The sequence below is a fragment of the Convolutriloba macropyga genome, chromosome 4, assembly GCF_964194025.1.
Source record: "Convolutriloba macropyga chromosome 4, txConMacr16.3, whole genome shotgun sequence".
Lineage (NCBI taxonomy): Eukaryota > Metazoa > Xenacoelomorpha > Acoela > Convolutidae > Convolutriloba > Convolutriloba macropyga.
Window position 1 is genome coordinate 56,155,817 of NC_134471.1, and position 18,871 is coordinate 56,174,687.

Sequence of the window (18,871 nt, forward strand, 5' to 3'; positions counted from 1 at the left end):
TTCTCTGTTAAGTAAAATCCAGTCGGACTCATTTCCTGAGAAAACTAATTTTTGGGTTCTATCTTTCAAACAGGATCTAATTAATTGTGTAGATGTTCCGTTGACTCCTAAATTTTTCAATTTTTCCATTAGTATTTTGTGTGCGATTGAGTCAAATGCTTTAGAGAGATCGAGGAATTCTCCACAAACTGTATTCTTTTTATCCATTTCGGTTCTTACATATTCCGTACCTTGTGGTATGGCATCTGTTGTGAACATTTTTTTCCTGTATTGAAATTGTTTAGGTGAAAACAGGTTATTTGAGAACAAATAGTCATTATTTTGGTTCCTTATTACTTGCTCAAAATTTTTAACCAATGCACCAGTTACTGATGTTGGGCGATAGTGGGATCTTCTGTGTTTCCTTTTTTTGTAAAGAGGTGAGACCAAAGCTTTTTGAGGTAAATCGGAAAAAAAAACTCAGAAAAAAACTCATTTATCAGAAAACACAGAAGCTCCGCAAGGACCGATTGGGCATCTTTCAACATCCATGCGGGAATTTTTTAAGGACACAATGGTTTGATCACATTCAAACATTTTATCAAATCAAAGACATCAATACAAGTAACATATTTGAAAACAAATCGATTTGCATTTCCCGTGTTAGCTGAGAACAATGTTTCATCAAATTTTTTTTCTTCTGCCGAAGTATTCTCCCAACACAGAAAACTTGAAGTTCAAAAGGTTTGCGATGTCTTTTCCGTTCGTAATCAGCGCACCGAAGTTGTTACGCAGTGTGTCTATTACGATTCGTTGTTTTCCCTTGTTCCTAACTTCTTGTGAAAATTTCCAGCGACCTGTTTTTTCTGTTTTGAGCAATACAGTCTTTTAACAAGGGCGCCTCATTTTCTGATGTGGAATTTGTTTCAGTTAGGAACTTTTTTCTATCCAGAACAATTTTCGGTTTATCATTCCTTACAAAACAAGATTTCAATGGTGCACGCACATATATTGCTTGTGCGACAATGATACAAAATTGGATAATCATTTGTTAGCATTTTGTGACGTCCAAAAAGACTCAAATCTGACTTTCGAATAGTTTCCTGAAATTTTTCTTTAGAATAGTTCTTTTTGTCAAAGAAAGTTTTCTTGATTGGCATTTGTTTCATGATCAGTTTTTCTTCGAAAATAGCAACTGTTTCGTAATGATCACTTTTTAAAAGACTCCCTGTAACAAAACATTTTTGAAGTTTTCCGCGATGATATAATCAATCAATGCAGTCTTCTTGATAGTCTGTCTTGTCCCTATCTTTGTGTTACTTGACAACAAACCGTACGGAATAAAAAGCGTTTCTAAATTTCGTTATCGGTTCTTCTGAAAGAAGTCAATATTGTAATCACCCATCAAAGTTTTTCGATTGTTCTCAGCTGCAGAACAGTCAATTCCCAGAGCCAGTTCTGACAGAAACATTTGAGAAAATTGTTTGGCCGGACAGTACGAAATATTTATCAAATCCTTTTTTTTATTGAACTCCCATTCTGTACAGTTCGAATCGGGATTCGGAATTTGTGGTAAGATCTGTGTGCTCTTTAGCTTTGAATGATTTAGGTTTATAGAGCAGCATACCACCTCAACTTGTTTTGTCATGTAATGAAAGATTCCCATCATTTCTGAAACATTGGAAATTTGCACATCGTACTTCCCAAAAACGGATATTCTTTTTAGTCATTCTTCTTGAACCATGTTTTTTACAGCCAAAAAGAATGTGTTTTTTCCATATCATCCATTAATTGCTTTAAGTTGTTTATAAGTTGGAGTTCTGACCAACAATATTTCTACAATTGAGCGAGAAAATCTTTACATTATCCTCAAAAGACGCGTCTGTTGTTTTAAGGCACTCAGTATACTTCAGACCGGGCCTGGGTTTTGTTCTAAATCTCTGCATTGAACCATGATAGAAGCCTTAACTATAAAGACAAAACAAATATTTAATACACGGGAAAATGAGATTGAAAGAAATGTAAAAGGCGTTCCCGATGTTCTATTGTTTAACACGAAAAGTGGCTCCTCAAGAAAATTGTCATAACCCAATTCACTTGCAGTTACAATTCTTGAAGAAAAAATAAGTACAATAATGAGACTAAATCTCCAATTACATGAAGTGACTTCCCTAAACATCGATATCAAAATTGAATTATAAAACAAATAAAACATCATCTCGCGTTACTATACCAATTTTTATACTGATTATTTCCTCTGGTGTGGTAGTACAATTGGTTGAATGGTTTGCTTTGAAAAGCTTGAAATTTATTTCTATTAAATGATTGGTTGAAGCTGCGTTTGTATTGAGTTGTTGAAATTATATTGTTTGATGTAAGAAGAAACTGTCCTAAAACTGCATTCTTTAAAAAAGGTATTCCCTGCTGGTAATTAAAATGTGAATAATCGTAAAACAGATAGTTGTAGTGGAGTCTTTTCATCATCTTTTGGTGAATGGGTACTAATAAAAAATTAGTATTATTAGCAGAGTTGTCGTAAATTTCAAATTTATCTTTGAAAGCAGATATTCGTTCATTAGCAATAGAGTTAGGATTTGATGACCTGATTGGTGGGATTTCCATTAGCACTAGAGACTGGGATTAAAATTTGTTGGACACTACTTTAAATAATTCAAGGTATTCATTGAAAAGGTTGTTCACATCACAAAGTTTTTGTTTTAAAATCGAATTGGTTCCATCTTGCAAAACAACAGTTTAAAATTCTTTCTCGAGATATTTTCCAGAACAGGTATCTTTCCTTTTGTTGTTGAACCTGTATATGCGTGAATGAAGATGTTTTGCGGTATTGAATTATCATTGACTAAAATCTTAACCAAACTACTTCCAAATATAAAATTCTTCGTGTTTTCTGGAATATTAAAAGTTGGAAACGTTCTCACCTTGTATTCGTTATTTAAATTATGTGGAACTTCTAGATTTTTTTGTATGTTGCCTGATCACCGTCCTGTGTCCGTTCTTTGATTTAAGTGCTGCATTGTATAACATAATTCTTCAACTTTTTTGAAAAGGTCAACATAGATTTGATAAAGTTCGAAATTAGAGAGTTTCTCGAAGGATTGGAAGGATAGCATTGCGGTAGAAAAGTACAAGTAGTTTATTTACAGATAGAACAATGTTAACAATAAGAGTGTAATTCGTAAAAGCAAGCGAAATAAATAATGTATCTATTCTAAGCAAAAACCATTTGATAGGAACGCGTGTAAAGAGTACGAAATTTAAAACATGGAGGTTAAAAGAGAAATTTGAGCGTCAACTGTACAGTAAATGAAACTTTCGCTTGCACAGTAAATGAAACGTTCGCTTGAAGTAAATGAAACGTTCGCTTGAGTAAATGATACGTTCGCTTGAGTAAATGAAACATGATTGAGCGGGGTCGGACGATTAAGTACAAATGCACATTTCGGAGCCTCCTTGTTTGGTTTCAATGAACATTCGTTAACAAAAATATCCAGAATTTTTTTAGTTAAAAACTGCCAGAATAAGTAATGATTTAAGCAATAAAAATGCGGGACGAGTATTAAGTAACAATTTTGGCGTTTTGAGTGTTGTTCCAAAAAAGTTATGTTTCATTTGTTTACAGTAAATTTCAAGAAAATGTCAAGGAATTGCGGTTCAAAACGTAATCATGCGAAACGCTCAAACCTTACATTTTCGATATAAAAAATTCGGAACTAGATTAATCTGGAGTTGCACCATTCAAAGAGCGAAATGTGTCGGCATCATTCCGGAAAAAGTATGTAAGCAAAGGCTAATTTTGGGTAGTTTTCCAATTCCAATCCCCGATGGAATAATTAGGCCCGACGTTAGATAGTTATGCCGAATTGTTGTTCTAGACTTTCGAAAGAAAAATTGTGGAACTAAATTGGAGGCCATTTTTCCCTCCAGTCAAAAATACAAAAAAATTCTGTAACTCAATTTTAGAGAGACATGGAAGATACCATTACAAGCCCGGACCGAGCTCCAAGTCTATATCAATACTTGGCAAGTCTAAATGCAAGTCTTCTTTTGTTTTCCAGTACTGGGCAAGTCTGAATAGTCTTACAAGTCTGACGAGTCTTTGCCAATTGGATTACACTTGCAAGTTGATTCCCCAGTCAAAACCATTTTTCAAAAAAGCTCGAGTGAAAATTTCAAATTCCAAAAAATTTTGTAACGCACCACGATTTTGAGGTTACTTTTTAGCCACTTTCCCGGGGTATTTTGAAAACACTCCACAGCCATTAAAACTATTAACCCGGGGTCATAGCAGGCTATATTAATTGGTTTTCAGGTGTTTCAGAGCAGTTTTCAGCCGTTTCTCCACCACTTTCAGCCGAATTTTAGCCGAAAATCGAAATTACTTGATCTTTCAGACACCGCAGATGTTGCACAATAACTTGAGGGCAAAATTGTTAAAAAAGGAAACGCCCGTAAGGGTGCCCTTTGTTTTTATTGGCTCTTTATGACGTTTCGTTTCGGCTATTTTTTATGTTTTCGCTGCTATTTTTCACGTTTTTTGACGTTTTTTAGACTTGTGAAGTCTTGGCTAAGACTTGCTTTGAAACCTGCATTTACATGTGCACGTTGTGACAAAGACCTGCATTTAAACGTGCAGGTCTTGGCCAAGACTTGCATTTAGACATGCACGTCTTAGCTAAGACTTGCACATAGACGTGCTCCTCGTGACTATGGCTTGCATTTAGACTAGCAACTGCAAAAAGTGGCATGATCATTACTTTGCATCAGTACTGAAATAAGACTTACAATTAGACGTGCGCAGTACTAATATTGACTTGTCGTTAAGTCCAGTAGGCACATAATATGTAAGATTCAAATTAAAAACTCAATTTCGACTTCCTGATTTTTTTCAACTTTGCCCTATCAGTACAGGATTTGCTGTTATACACACAACAATAAACCCTCACACAAAATCCCATGCCTAACTTAATTGCTTCCATTTCTTTTCTATCTTTCAGGATGGGCACTTCTCTTCATTCTAAGAACTCAAAAGATGGCATAATTGTTTATTAGGGGTGACTCTGGTCCATTTTCTGTTCATATTTTGAAGAGAAACTTACTTCGTGCATCGAAACGCAACAGTTTTTCTGGACTCTAAATGAAATTTTGCCTATTTTTGCACAAAATATCGTGTAGTTCTAAATGCTAAGTTATTCTGTTCGTTGTTTCATGCATACATTTTCTAAACGTAAACAAAATAATTGAATCTTTAAAGGATCTTTAATATATGAATAGGTTCAGCTTTGGAGGAATGCTTTTAATATATTTTCGAAAAAGTATCGAAGAAGCAATCCAATCAAATCTGCAAATAATTAGAGAAAAATTTTAAAAAACCACTATGCCTGATTAGGACAACCTGACATTTAATTAAAAAATTTCATCTCCGTGTGTGATGGCGACTTGAATAACTAAAAAGTTAGCATTGGGTCCCTTTGCTGTTCAATTTTTCATTTTAATCTTTTTGGTTTTCTGTAACATTTTAAACACTCTGAGTTCAATTTTGAATGAGATTCATAATGTTTAAGAGATCTCAGAGTTTAGGTTGCAGCTTCTTTTCTGAAATTGTTGTTTCACTGCATTTTTGATTCCTTTTCAAAAAAATGGAAACTGCCAATTGACACTATTTTTGAGACCATTTTACGGTTGAGGACAAAAATGTTCATTCAAATTAACTTAGTTTTGAAAACGAAGTGATTTTTTTCTGCTGTGGTAATAGTTACAAAAAACTACTTTGTTTAGGAATCAGTATCTTTTATTATATTATTAATGAAGCACTCAATTCGATTTTAAGAGCCCTGCGGACACGAACACAAAAAACATTAAACATTGCGGACGAAAATTAACGATTGGATGGTTTTTAATGCACGAGTCTTCAGTTTAATTTCTGAAATTTGATTGCTAGTTGAAAAGTAATATCTAAGCAAAAAATTGCAAATCATTGACTATGAACTGAGAAGAAATAAATTGATTCTTGATAGATTCTTGTTATTTTTTAGAAGAGCTGAAAAAAGCCAAGAATTGAAGTGTTAGAATTCTGGAATTCAGGAGTTTCCTTCAGTTCTCAGTTTAATCCAAGCAACGAAATTCATATAAATGTGATATGCATTACACGTCTTTTTCAGAATGTTAACTTTCGAGAAAAAAATCTAGAACTTTTTCTTTCGATATTTGAACAATCTTTTCCTTTGGCAACAATTCATTCTGTAATACATTCTTGAACAGTAATAGCAAACAAGATTAAAATAGTAAAATTTAAATTGATGACTATGTAACTATTAACGCAAAATTATTGTTTGTTATTATTATTTCGATGCATTGTTTGTTAGTATTTTTTTCGCTTTCAAAAAGTTCTGGATTCCAAATGAAACAGTAAGGAAAGTAATTCCTTTTTTAATTGAGGAGGCCAACAGCTTTTGTCTTTTTAACTCTCTCGCTATTGATTGTCTTGTCAACTTCGTCCACTTTGTTGGAACTTTCTCTCTGCCACACGAACTAATGCCTAATAAGAGAAAGGTAAATGATAATGAATTAGGTTACAGAGAAAGAGATGGAGGCAAGGGGGCAGTAAAATTTGTCCCTTTCTCCTAACGCTAATCGCGCATGTCGAACCGGGACAAATTTTACTGTTTGTTGGAATCCTTCTTTTATCCACTACTATATATTAGCTCTATATTCACCTCTTTTTTATTTTAAATCTATCATTTCTTGTCTCACTTAGTGCAAACCACTAGTATAGAGTTAAGCTGGTAATTATCCATTATCAGACGGATAGTTCGGGTTCTATCAATGAAACTGCTTCGCAGATCCCCACCGACTCCAGTGAACGTATCCCAGTACTAGTATAGCTAGAGAGACCGTGTAAATAACACGTAAACCAACTTGTGAAAAAAAAACTTGAATAAAAAAGAAAACTTGAACAAAAAAGAGATGGGGGCTTGAACTAATGCCTAATAAGAGAAAGGTAAATGATAATGAATTAGGTACCAGACAAAGAGATGGAGGCAAGGCAAGATCAGGGAAACTGCTTCACAGATCCGCGAAGCGGTTACACCGATCAGAGAAATTAATCTTAGACCAAAACAACAAAACAGAATATATGGTTCATTATAGGATGTTAAAGTTCTATGTTAAGATGGGAGTAAAAGTAACAAAAATACATAGAGTAATTAAATTTAAACAAGATTATATATGTAGAGATTATATACAAAACAAAACAAACAAAAGAGCAACAGCTAAAACTGAAGCAGAAAAGGATGTAAGGAAATTAATGAATAACTCATTATATGGAAGAATGTGCATGAATCCTCTACACTTCTTTCAAAGCAAGTTCTTGCATGATGAAGAAAGATAATGAAAAGTGTAAGTAAACCAACATTTAAGAATATAACTAGATACAGAGATTATAGCCAAAAAGAATATATAAAGAAGAAAATAGAATATAGCTCACCTGTATATGTAGGAGTAACAATACTCGAACTTAGCAAATTACATATGTTTGATGTATTCTATAATATTCTACAACCATCCCTCAAAGATCTAACACTTCACTATATGGATACGGACAGTTTCGTATTAAGTTATAGTGAAGGTAAAGTTAGTGATGAGCATATGGACTTAAGTAATCTAGACATACCTATAAAAACTAATAATAAAGTCCCCGGCAAATTTAAGCAAGAGCTGAGGAGTAGGATTATTGAGGAATTTATAGCATTGTCCCCCAAAACATATAGCTTCAAAATTTATCCTAAAAACACTAAAGAAAAAGGAATAAAGAAGCATAATAATGCTAGGCACATAGATTATTTTGATGCATTAATGAATAATACACAGAGAACAGTAGATGAATGCAGAATACAAAAAGTTGGCGATAACATGAAAACAACAAAAACAAGTAAGATCAGTTTAAATATATTTGATGATAAAATGTTTTATGTAAACAAGATAAAAAGTTATCCTCATGATAAGGAATTATATTTATTTAAAAGGGATTTGTTAAATAGGATCCGCGAACGGACTTCGTCCGTGGTTATCCAACAGACTTCATCTGTGGCAAGCCAAGCAGGTTCCCTGATTAATGATATTACAGAATTAACTATAGATAGCAATAGAAAATTAATAGAAGCAGCTATTATATTATATAATGAGTTATCTGCGAAACAGTTGGAGTACCAAGGACTTCGTCCCTTTCACTGATTATAATTAGTTATTTTAATTATAATTTTAGATCTATTTCATACTTAGTATAATTTTTTTATATAAAAAAATGACTAAACTAGAAACACTTATAGAATTAAACAATCTAGAAAAACAAAACAGAAGAAATAGATTAGAAGATAAATTAAAACAACAAGAATATTATGGTGAAATAGAAGAGTTATTTGATCCTTTAACTAAAACTTTAAATGCGAACAGTGAACACAAAATAGCATTAAGTGAACAAACATTAAGAGCAATAGATCGGCAAAAACAAGAGTTAGATAAACAAACTAAGATGATTGAGCAAGCTGGTTCCCAGTTTAATGAAACTGCTTTGCAGATGGGTGAAACCACTTCTCGGGTTGGTGAAACTGTTTCCAAGATTTGTGAAACGTTAAAGGAGACCATAAAGCAAACTCAAGATATAGCACCAGTTTATGTTGATACAAAAACAGTCCAAATTCTTCATGACATGGGGGCTCAAACTAATCCTCAATTAAAATTAGAACTCATAGATTTACCTACTAGGAGATATAAAATGAATGGTGTTGATATAACTCTAGAGCAGGGTGCATTTTTAGTTAGGGATAATGTATATGAGTTTTCAGAAGGATTTACTGATTTTCTTACTAAATCAAATGTAACCTATGATGATAATGTTGAGGAGATGAAAACAAAATTAAAAGATTTTTATTTGATATTGGATATGATTTAGGAAAGGGGAAAAAGAAAAGTGCTAGATATAGAACAATAAAACGTATAATGGGGGCAAAAGATGATGTATATGGTAGGGGATTAAATAGCAACCCAGACCCAAATAGTTTAATAGAAAGATTAGAATTATTAATACTAGAAACAAGAGCTGGTCATGATGGATTACATGATGAAATGCTAGATATATCTAAGCAACTATTATCTATGAATATTATTATTCAAGAGCAACTAGATAATTTTGTTCTTAATTATGGTAAATGAGCGAAGCTATGACTATGTCCATAAATAAAACGATAGAAAAACAACAACAACATTAACTAGCTAAAGAGGTATTCAGTCCTCGAATAACAAAGTTTAGAAGAGAAAGAATAATACCACTATATGAATACGAAATATGGTCAGCTGATTTAATTGATAAGTCATCTCTAAGTAAATACAATAATAATTATAAGTTTATATTAACAGTTATAGATATATTCACAAAATATGCACGGGCTATTCCATTAAGTAATAAATCTGGTTTATCTATAACTAATGGTTTTAAAATAGTATTAAGTGAACATCCACAAGGTGGCTCTGAACCTAGAAAACCAGAAAAGTTATGGGTAGATAGAGGTAGTGAGTTTTACAATGAAACATTTAAATCTTTACCTAAAGAATATGGAACCGGCAAAGCCGCTTCAGGGATAGCGCTATATTCTACTTATAGTGATTTAAAGGCTGTGTTCATAGAGAGATTTAATAGAACATTATTAAACATAATAAATAAACCAATGTTCATCAATGGCGATGGTAATTGGGTAAATATATTAAATGATGCTGTTGTAACATATAACAATAACATTCACTCAACAACTAATATGACACCAGTTGATGCTTCTATTAATCCTGATAAAGTTAAATACACTTTTAGTTTTAAGAATATTAAACCTAAACTTAAGGTTGGTGATTATGTTAGAAATGTAGATAAACGTAATATCTTCTCTAAAGGTTACACTTTTAATTGGAATAGAGAATTGTTTAAAGTGAATGAAGTTCTAAAAACACAACCAACAACTTATAAAATAGGAGATATTAATGGTGAGATAAAAGAAAGTAAATATTACGAACAGGAATTATTAAAATCTGAGTTTGATTTTGATTCTAATAATAAGGTTTTGGAATCATTAAATATAGACCTCTGGTCCTTAGTCTAATTATAATTCTAAGTCTAAGTCTTATTGTAAGACTAATTATAAGTCTTATTACAAGACTAATTATTATTCCAATTATATGTAAACAAATACAAAGATGACGAGAAATAGATTCAATCAGGCTAAACAAGCATCATCAAATATTAGTCTATCACCAAGTAAGGCCCGTCAATTATTCCTAGAAGATAATGATAATATTGATATGAAGGATACCTATAAAATTACAAATGTTCATCCTCCAATAGATGAAAAATATCTTGTTAATCAAGAGTATTGTGACAATAACTTATTATCCTCTTCTAATAAAATCGGCATTTTACGTAGAAACATAACCGAACTAAGAAAGGGTGAATTTGATAAAGTCACAACTAAAACATTACAACTAAATGAAACACAAGTTAATGAAGAACTAATTAATGAGTTTATTGAATCAACAAATGAAGTCACAAATACTGTTAAGTTTTGTAATAAAGTTGCTGCTGATACTATCTCTAAATATAATCAATTAAAACTAGAGATTGATAATAATAAGTTTAATCAGAATATCACTAACATACAACTAGATGAAATGTTTACTAAAGGGTTAAAGGAATTTAAAGAAGTTAATAAAAAGAGTAATTCTTTTATAGATGAAGCCTTTTTAAAGAATAAAAGGACAATAGTACAATATATAATTGCTATATTTTTACGAAGTACGTTACTTGATAATAAAGAGAAAAACCGACTTGAGATGCATTATGGTTTTAATCAAGAAGATATAACAAAAGAAATAGAAAGTTTTTTACTAATGAAAATCACCAATCCAAGAGCACCGAGTGAGAGATTACCATATCCAGATTTATCATCAGTATCAAAAAGATTGATCCGCGAAGCGGCTGAGAAACAGATCAGCAATGCTGCAACTGCCAATGAACAGTTGATAAACGAAAAGATTCAAGCTAATAATAAATTTAACAATAATATTAACATTAAAATAGATATTAGAAATTATTATGAAACTGAAACTAATAACTATAATAAGCAGTTAAGTAGATATAAGAATTATATTAACGTAGCTGAGATAACAGAAATAGTATTATCATCAATAGCAACAACGGCAACAACAACATCAGTTTCATTAACAGGTATAGGATTACCTTATTCTATACCTACAGCTTTTGCTACAGCAACCGTTTGTGGTTCATTATCAAAAACAATTAATACTAAAATTAGAAAAAAAATTATAAAGTATTCACAAATGTATATTTTAAGTAAACAGTTTAGTGATAAGTTAATAAACTATATATTAAATCAATGAATGATAATAAAATAGATAATGACGAGTATAATGAATTTGTTAAGTTATATGAAGAATATAAGAAGAACAAGAAGAATAAGTTGAGTATTTTTTTAGATTAAAGTTAATAGTGTTTAGTAACAATAGTATGTTTAGTATTAATAATATTAGTATTATTATTTATCGATAAATATATAATCATAATCATAATCTTAGTTATAATCATAGCTATAATCATAATCATAAACATAATATAATCATGGATATAATCATAATATAATCATAATCATAATCATAAACATAAATATAAACATAATATAATCATAATCAAAATCATAATCAAATAATTATTTTTTTTGTACCTAAGTATAACCCTCTTCCTTTTTGTACTACCTTTATACCTTCACCAGTAGTTGCAAATTTAATTAAATCATGTGTAGCCGCCAGAGCTGCTTTAGGGTTTCTAGATGCAGCTGCACTTCCTATTTTACTTGCTATTTTTTTAATGCTCTTACTGGATTATTAGCAACTTTCTTTCCAAAGTTAACCGTAGCTCTACCAACACTTTTGAAGACATCTTTCAATCCCTCAGCTTCTATTGTCGCATCAGATACTGTCATTGATTTATTCCTTCTACATAAAACACAATTACCTTTTAACATCTTAGTTCCTTTTGAAGTAATAGCTCCTCTTATATTAACAGTACCACTATAATGTCTACCTCCAACACTATATGAATTAGTTTTGAACTTATTTAAAAGACTCATTTCTATATATAAAAAATAATGGAAGTTAAAAAGTATAATCCCTTTGTTATTATTAAGCCTAAACCCAAGCCTAGGCCTAAATCCAAGGTTAGACCTAAGCCTAAGATTAAGCTTGAAGCTGGAGGTTTATCCAGGATGGATGGAGTTCTATCTCTAGAGAATTAAAAGAAATTCGATATTATTTATGCTAAAGGTTTTGTTAATTTTAATAAGAAATAGTTGGGTATTAACAAGAGTAACAGTTAGAGCTGACTAGCTATAAGTATAATTATAAATATATGGTTATGTATAAGTAATAGTATATAATTATAAAAATAACTATATTATACTATAATTATAAATTATCGCTAGAGTTATATCTAAAAATATAATTATCGCTAGAGTTATATCTTTGACTTATATTATAACTATGATATAATAGACCTTCCGTCATCTGCGAAGCAGTTTCACTGATCCACGAAGTGGCTTTGCCAATTCATCTCTACGAGATTGTATCAACCATCTTATTACCATCACTATTAACACTAATAACCTTTCTAGTTAATACTAATGCATGACATACTACATCAGCAACTGCAGCACTAAATTTAAAATTAAGTTGTATTGGTTGTGGACCTATATGATCACTTTGATATCTAGTATCAAATACATATATTCTATAACTACTCTTGAATGTTCTATGATTTATATATGGTTTTATATTATGTGGTAGCCCATTATAATCTTTATTAAAGCTAACAATCTCTTTAAAAGCCTCATTATAATTATTGGTACCATAATTAATATTCATTCTATCCTCGGGATAAATTTCACTACCAATCTTACAATAACATTCAGTAACATTCATTACATCAAATGTACTTGCATCATGAGTTTGTTCATTAACATTATTATTTTCAAAACCAACTATTATATGTTGTGGTCTTTCCATACCACTTTCCATACCTAGATCGAACAAGAAGTTAGTAGCATTGGGTACATTTTTATAAAATGTCTTTCTTTCATAAAAACTAAAGTCTACATTTTTCTTTTTATTTAATCCTTTCTGCACAATAATTCTATTATCCTTACTAGGATCAATACTAGGTACACACCATGATATATCTCTAATTTTTATATTACCATCATTGGCAACTGCACCAGGATTAGTATTAACTCTATATAGAGCTCTATCATTATTATTCCTTTTTAATATTAGTTTAAATCCTAAACCATATATAATATTTTCTAAATCATTTTCGAAACCAAATAGATCATTCATCTTAATCATCATATAGATATGTCCTCGTTGTTTAGCAATATGGTCACCTTTAAGTTGACTATCTCTATTGCCTTGATTTCTAACAAAACCACTCTCATATTCATCACCAATACTAAGTTAATAACTTATACATCAATAGATTAGGATGACATTGATCTATATATTCAATAGTCCTACCACCACTAGTTTCAAGCTTAATTGAACTAAACAATGCCATCATACCATAATTAATTAACTAATCTGATATTAGCATCATTAGCAAATACACCACCAGCATCATCTGATACAACAAACTCTATCTCTAGATATGAATCATGTATATTTAAGTGATTCTCTTCTCTATTGAGTATGATATTAATATTGGTTTTAACCGTATTCATTGTTGCCAGATTATTTGGTTTATACTTTATACTCTTACTTTTGTGTATATCATTATTGTAACCATAAGTTGTATCCAAATTAAAATCCATTTTTATAAGATAAAAATTTAACTTTTAATTATCCGCGAAGTGGTTGGGGTACCAAGGGCGGAGCCCCTTACACCGATAACTAGAACTATGGGGCCTCGCCCATTCGTGAAGCGGTTCCACCGATCAGGGAACCTGCTTCGTAGATGTTTCACCATAATTATGACTATAAACATAAACATAATCTAAAATTTGAATAAAAATGACAGACAATTTAATGTTAAGAGAACTACAAAAAATACATGATGCTTTAACTAAAACTAAAGAAGAGCATACACTTAACTTTAGAATGATAAAGCCAACAGAAAAGTTTAACTTCTGTGAACCTATACTTAATACAACAAAATTAGGTTTAATTAGATTATCTGTTTATAATTCGGTGTTTAATGTGAATAGGAGAAATAATCAATTCATATATGCTAGTACTGTTATAGAAGATGATAAAGCTTTACCTCGGGCTCTTAGCTTTGACCCTAACCTTAACCGTATCTCTACCTCAAGCCTAAACATTACATCTATACTTAATCATAATTATAAAGGAATCCTATTGCTATATTCAACTATTACACCGGGAGCATATGAGTTAACTGACATAGCAGAAATAATAAAAGAAGAAACTGATGGTAATGTTATAATAAAACCTGATAAGGATAAGATGAAATGTTTAATGAAAATAAAACAAGGAGAACTCAGCTTTGATATAGAAAACTCACTAGCCTCATTACTAGGATTTAGAAAAATAATTTATAAAAAAGGTAGATATAAATCTCAGAAAATTGTTGATATTATGGGTTTTAGTACTATTAACATTCATTGTAATGTAATATCTGGTGTTAAAGATAATGGGAATAACACAGACATACTATATACTTTTACTCTAACAGAACCACCAGGCTATCTAATAAATATTATACCAACTAATATCTTATATCAAAATATAACTAAAGATAGAATAGAATATATAGAATTTCATTTTAAAGATAAGCATGGAAGACCTATAGACTTCAATGGTGATGTATTAAGTTTTACATTACATCTGGTTTAGACTTAGACTTAGACTTAGAGTTAGGCTTAGAATTGGGTTTAGACTTTACTTACACTTATACTTAGAATTAGACTTATACCCATACTTTAATTTATACTTACACTGATACTTATACTTAATTATAAAACTCTCCGATCGCATTTGATTATAAAACTCTCCAATCCCAATTAATTCTGAGTTTACCATTAATATTTTTATTTTTACTTAAATCAATGACAATATAATTATAAGGCTCTTTCCATACCTTATTACATATATTAGCAAAATCAAGTTCAACATTATTAAAGAAATCTTGATATATCGATGCTAGGACTTTACCTCTCTGTTCAAATAAAATAAATAGATTACAGTTCTCTCTAACACTCTGCCTATCCAGAGAGAACAGGTTTTGATTAAGATATATCATATTGCAATTATTATGTCTACCTATACAAAAGTATTCATTAATAACTGGTTCTTTGGCTCTAACATCATCAAATATCATTAGTTTCTTTAAGTCTTTGGGTAGTTTATCGGGAGATGGTAAAACTTTTATATCTTTAATAAAGTCTATAATTGCTTTAGGGTTTATTCTTTCTAATCCGTTGTCTGCTCAGCAGATTCCCTGATTTTGATCACCAGTAAGTCCAATGATGTATAGCTTATCAAAATATTTACTAGCTAGAATTAGTTTTTTTAATAAGAATGTCTTACCACATTCACTAGGACCAGATGTTATACATCTAAAGATATCTGGGAATTTGGCTTCAGTAATTATGTCATCATCATTCAGCCATGATTGTAGATCTTCATTTATATTTACAGAGATACTATTAGTGGGACTATAGGACTTCGTCCATCCGCGAAGTCGTTCCACCAATATTTCACCATTGCTAATGATATTGCTATTACTATTGCTATTAGATTTACTCTTTTGATGTTTTTCACCAAATAGATAAATAAAATTATCATCTGCGAAGCAGGTTCCCTGATTAGCAAAGCTACTTCGTAGATCGTTATCATTATCACTAACATTGACATTTTCAATGACATTACCAATGGTATTATCAATGACATTATCACTATTATTATCATTATCATCAACATTATCATTATCATTAACATTAACATTATCATTATCTTTATCATTAACATTATTAGCAAGGCTACTTCGTAGATCATCAGCATTATTAGCAAACCTACTTCGTAGATCATCTGCAAAGCAGGTTGGCATGCCAGGGACGGAGTCCGTTCCCTGATTAACATTAAAACTTAAACAAAAACACTCATTATATATTCCTGGATATTTACATTGATTAACTAGAATATTTAAAGCACTTTTAATTCTAAATCCTCTATCAATAAGATAGATCATATATAATCAATAAGCTCCACAATAAGATTCATCATATTGTTGTATTCTCTCATTAGAGCCTAGACCAACATATTCTTCTAAAAATAATGGTGGGGTTTCTACACCAAAACTATCAAAGTAATACACAGGACCACCTTCTCTTCTTATAACTAAAACCCAATGTGTACCATCAGTTGGATGTAGATTTACAATAATGTTGAAGTTAGGTTCACTTACCATTTCTGGTTTATCGTCTCTCATTACAATTTCAATTGGTGTTAGACTTATATCTTTACCTATATCTTTTATTCTGATATCACTCATAGCTATTTTATCAATATTAAATTTATTATTGAATTCCTCAAAAGGTAGGATGAGCATTTTTATATAATAAATTTTTTAAATCTTAGTCTAAGTCTAAGTCTAAATCTAAGTCTAAGTCTAAGTCAAATCTATATTTTATATATAAAAATGGAGATAGGTGGTGCAGTTTTTATTTTTATTTTTTTAATTGTAATTTGTTATATAATATATGATTCAATACCGAGTAAATATACAAAACTAGAAGAAAGTTTTGGTGGATTTATGAATAGGAGTCTAGTTAGATTTGAATATGAAAAGTCACCATTACATACTATTGTTTATGGTGGAACTGGTACAGGAAAACATATTTTATTAGACAATACTTAAAGTTATACTTAGACCATGATCAAGATAAAGTTCAAGATCAAGATCAAGTTCAAGATCAAGTTCAAGATCTGCGAAGCAGTTTCACTGAACAAGTACATGATCAAGTTCAAGATCAAGTTCAAGGTCAGGGGACCAAAGGTCCATAGTTATAGTGTGTAAAGATGACAGAGACTGGATAGATCCTGAGTCTAATAAGTTTTATACTGGGTTTAATAAATGTGATATAAATATGATCACAAAAAATAATATGCATAAATTTCAAAATTGTGTAATAGTACTTGATGATATGGGTGATAGGTTAAATAAAGATATAGGTTATTATTTTACTGAAGGTAGACATTATAATATTCAAATGATTGTAATGTGTCATAAACCAGCTCAAATAATTAATACAGCAAGAATGAGTTGTGATACTATTTATTTAACAACCTATAATGGACTTGATCTATTTAAAAACTTTAATGAGATATATAAATTTGAACATGATTTCAATAAAATAATTAGTGAGTTAAAAAGTAACTATTATAATCGTACAGATGGAATGTCAGATGAACTTCGTTATGGTATAATTAAATATAATAAAAAGGAAAATATTTTTATTATTATTAGTAGTAATAGAACAAAGATATATGATTCAAGAGTTGGTTTCCTTGATTTAAAAGCTCTTAGTTTAAAAGACGAATTAGAAAGAGAAGATATAAATAAACATATAGCATATATGAAACCACTAATGATTAATGCCACGGATAGAAATGTTATTAATCATGACAACTATATATACTATTTTAATAAACTTCTTAATTTAAATAATATTAAAATTCAGAATGATGTTCTAACTAAAGAAATGATTATGGGAAAGGGTATGAAAATTTTATCAACTATTGGCGGAATTATAAGCTCAGGTTTAATTATATTTAGTTATATTTATCCTGATATAATATCAAGAAATGCTGGGAGTGTAGCAATGGGAGCAAGCACAAGGTTGAGTAGAGTAAATACATTGGTTAACGTTGGATATGGAGAAGAGTTGGAAGGTGAAGCACGAAGTAGCTTTGCTAATAGTGAAACATGGGCGAAGCCCAATCTGCGAAGCAGTTTCACTGATCCACGAAATACAATGCAAGAGGAATATATAAATCTGCGAAGCAGTTTCACTGATCAATGTAACTGTGATTTCGTCAACGAAGAGATGGGAATTTTGAATAGAAAGGGGGGAAGGTTTTTAAAAAAAAACTATATATAAGTAATGAATAATTTAGAGAAAAGATTATAAATTTTGTTAAAGACAAAAAAGAATTAGACCTTGAATTGATTTTGGATAAGAGATGTAAAACTAATACACTCAATACGTTAGGAAATAAATATTTAGCAGAGTGTATCACATCTAAAGATAAAACAAAAGATTTAATTGAAATCATGGTTAAATATTACCCCGCGAAGCAGTTCCACTGATGGACAAATTCCTATGATTAGGTAAATTTTAAAATTTACCCTAATATAAATGCTTTTAAAATGTTTAGAGTGTAACTATAAATATGGAAACATTGCTGTTTTAAAATATCATTATGAATCATGTCATAAAGATAAAACTGATAAATGTATGTGTGGTAATATAATATTAAGTGGTATTTGTGCTAATGATTTTTCTCCATGGGGTTGTTCTTTAAAAAATGAATCTAGTTCTAGTTCTAGTTCTAACCCTAGTTCTAACTCTAGTTCTAACCCTAGTTCTAACTCGAGTTCTAGCTCTAGTTCTAACCCTAGTTCTAGTTCTAACCCTAGTTCTAACCCTAGTTCTAGCTCTAGCTCTAGTTCTGGTTCCGGTTCTAGTTCTGGTTCTGGTTCTAGCTCTGGTTCTAGTTCTATCTATGACTATAACTTTAACTCAGATCC

The 18,871-nt window shown here is 30.7% G+C and overlaps 1 protein-coding gene across 1 annotated transcript in view; it reads left to right on the forward strand.

Annotated features, from left to right (window-relative positions):
• The window catches only part of LOC142338539 (40-kDa huntingtin-associated protein-like), a 238,221-nt gene that overhangs the window by 23,308 nt on the left and 196,042 nt on the right, over positions 1–18,871 (forward strand). The gene's annotated exons all lie outside the window — the stretch shown is intronic.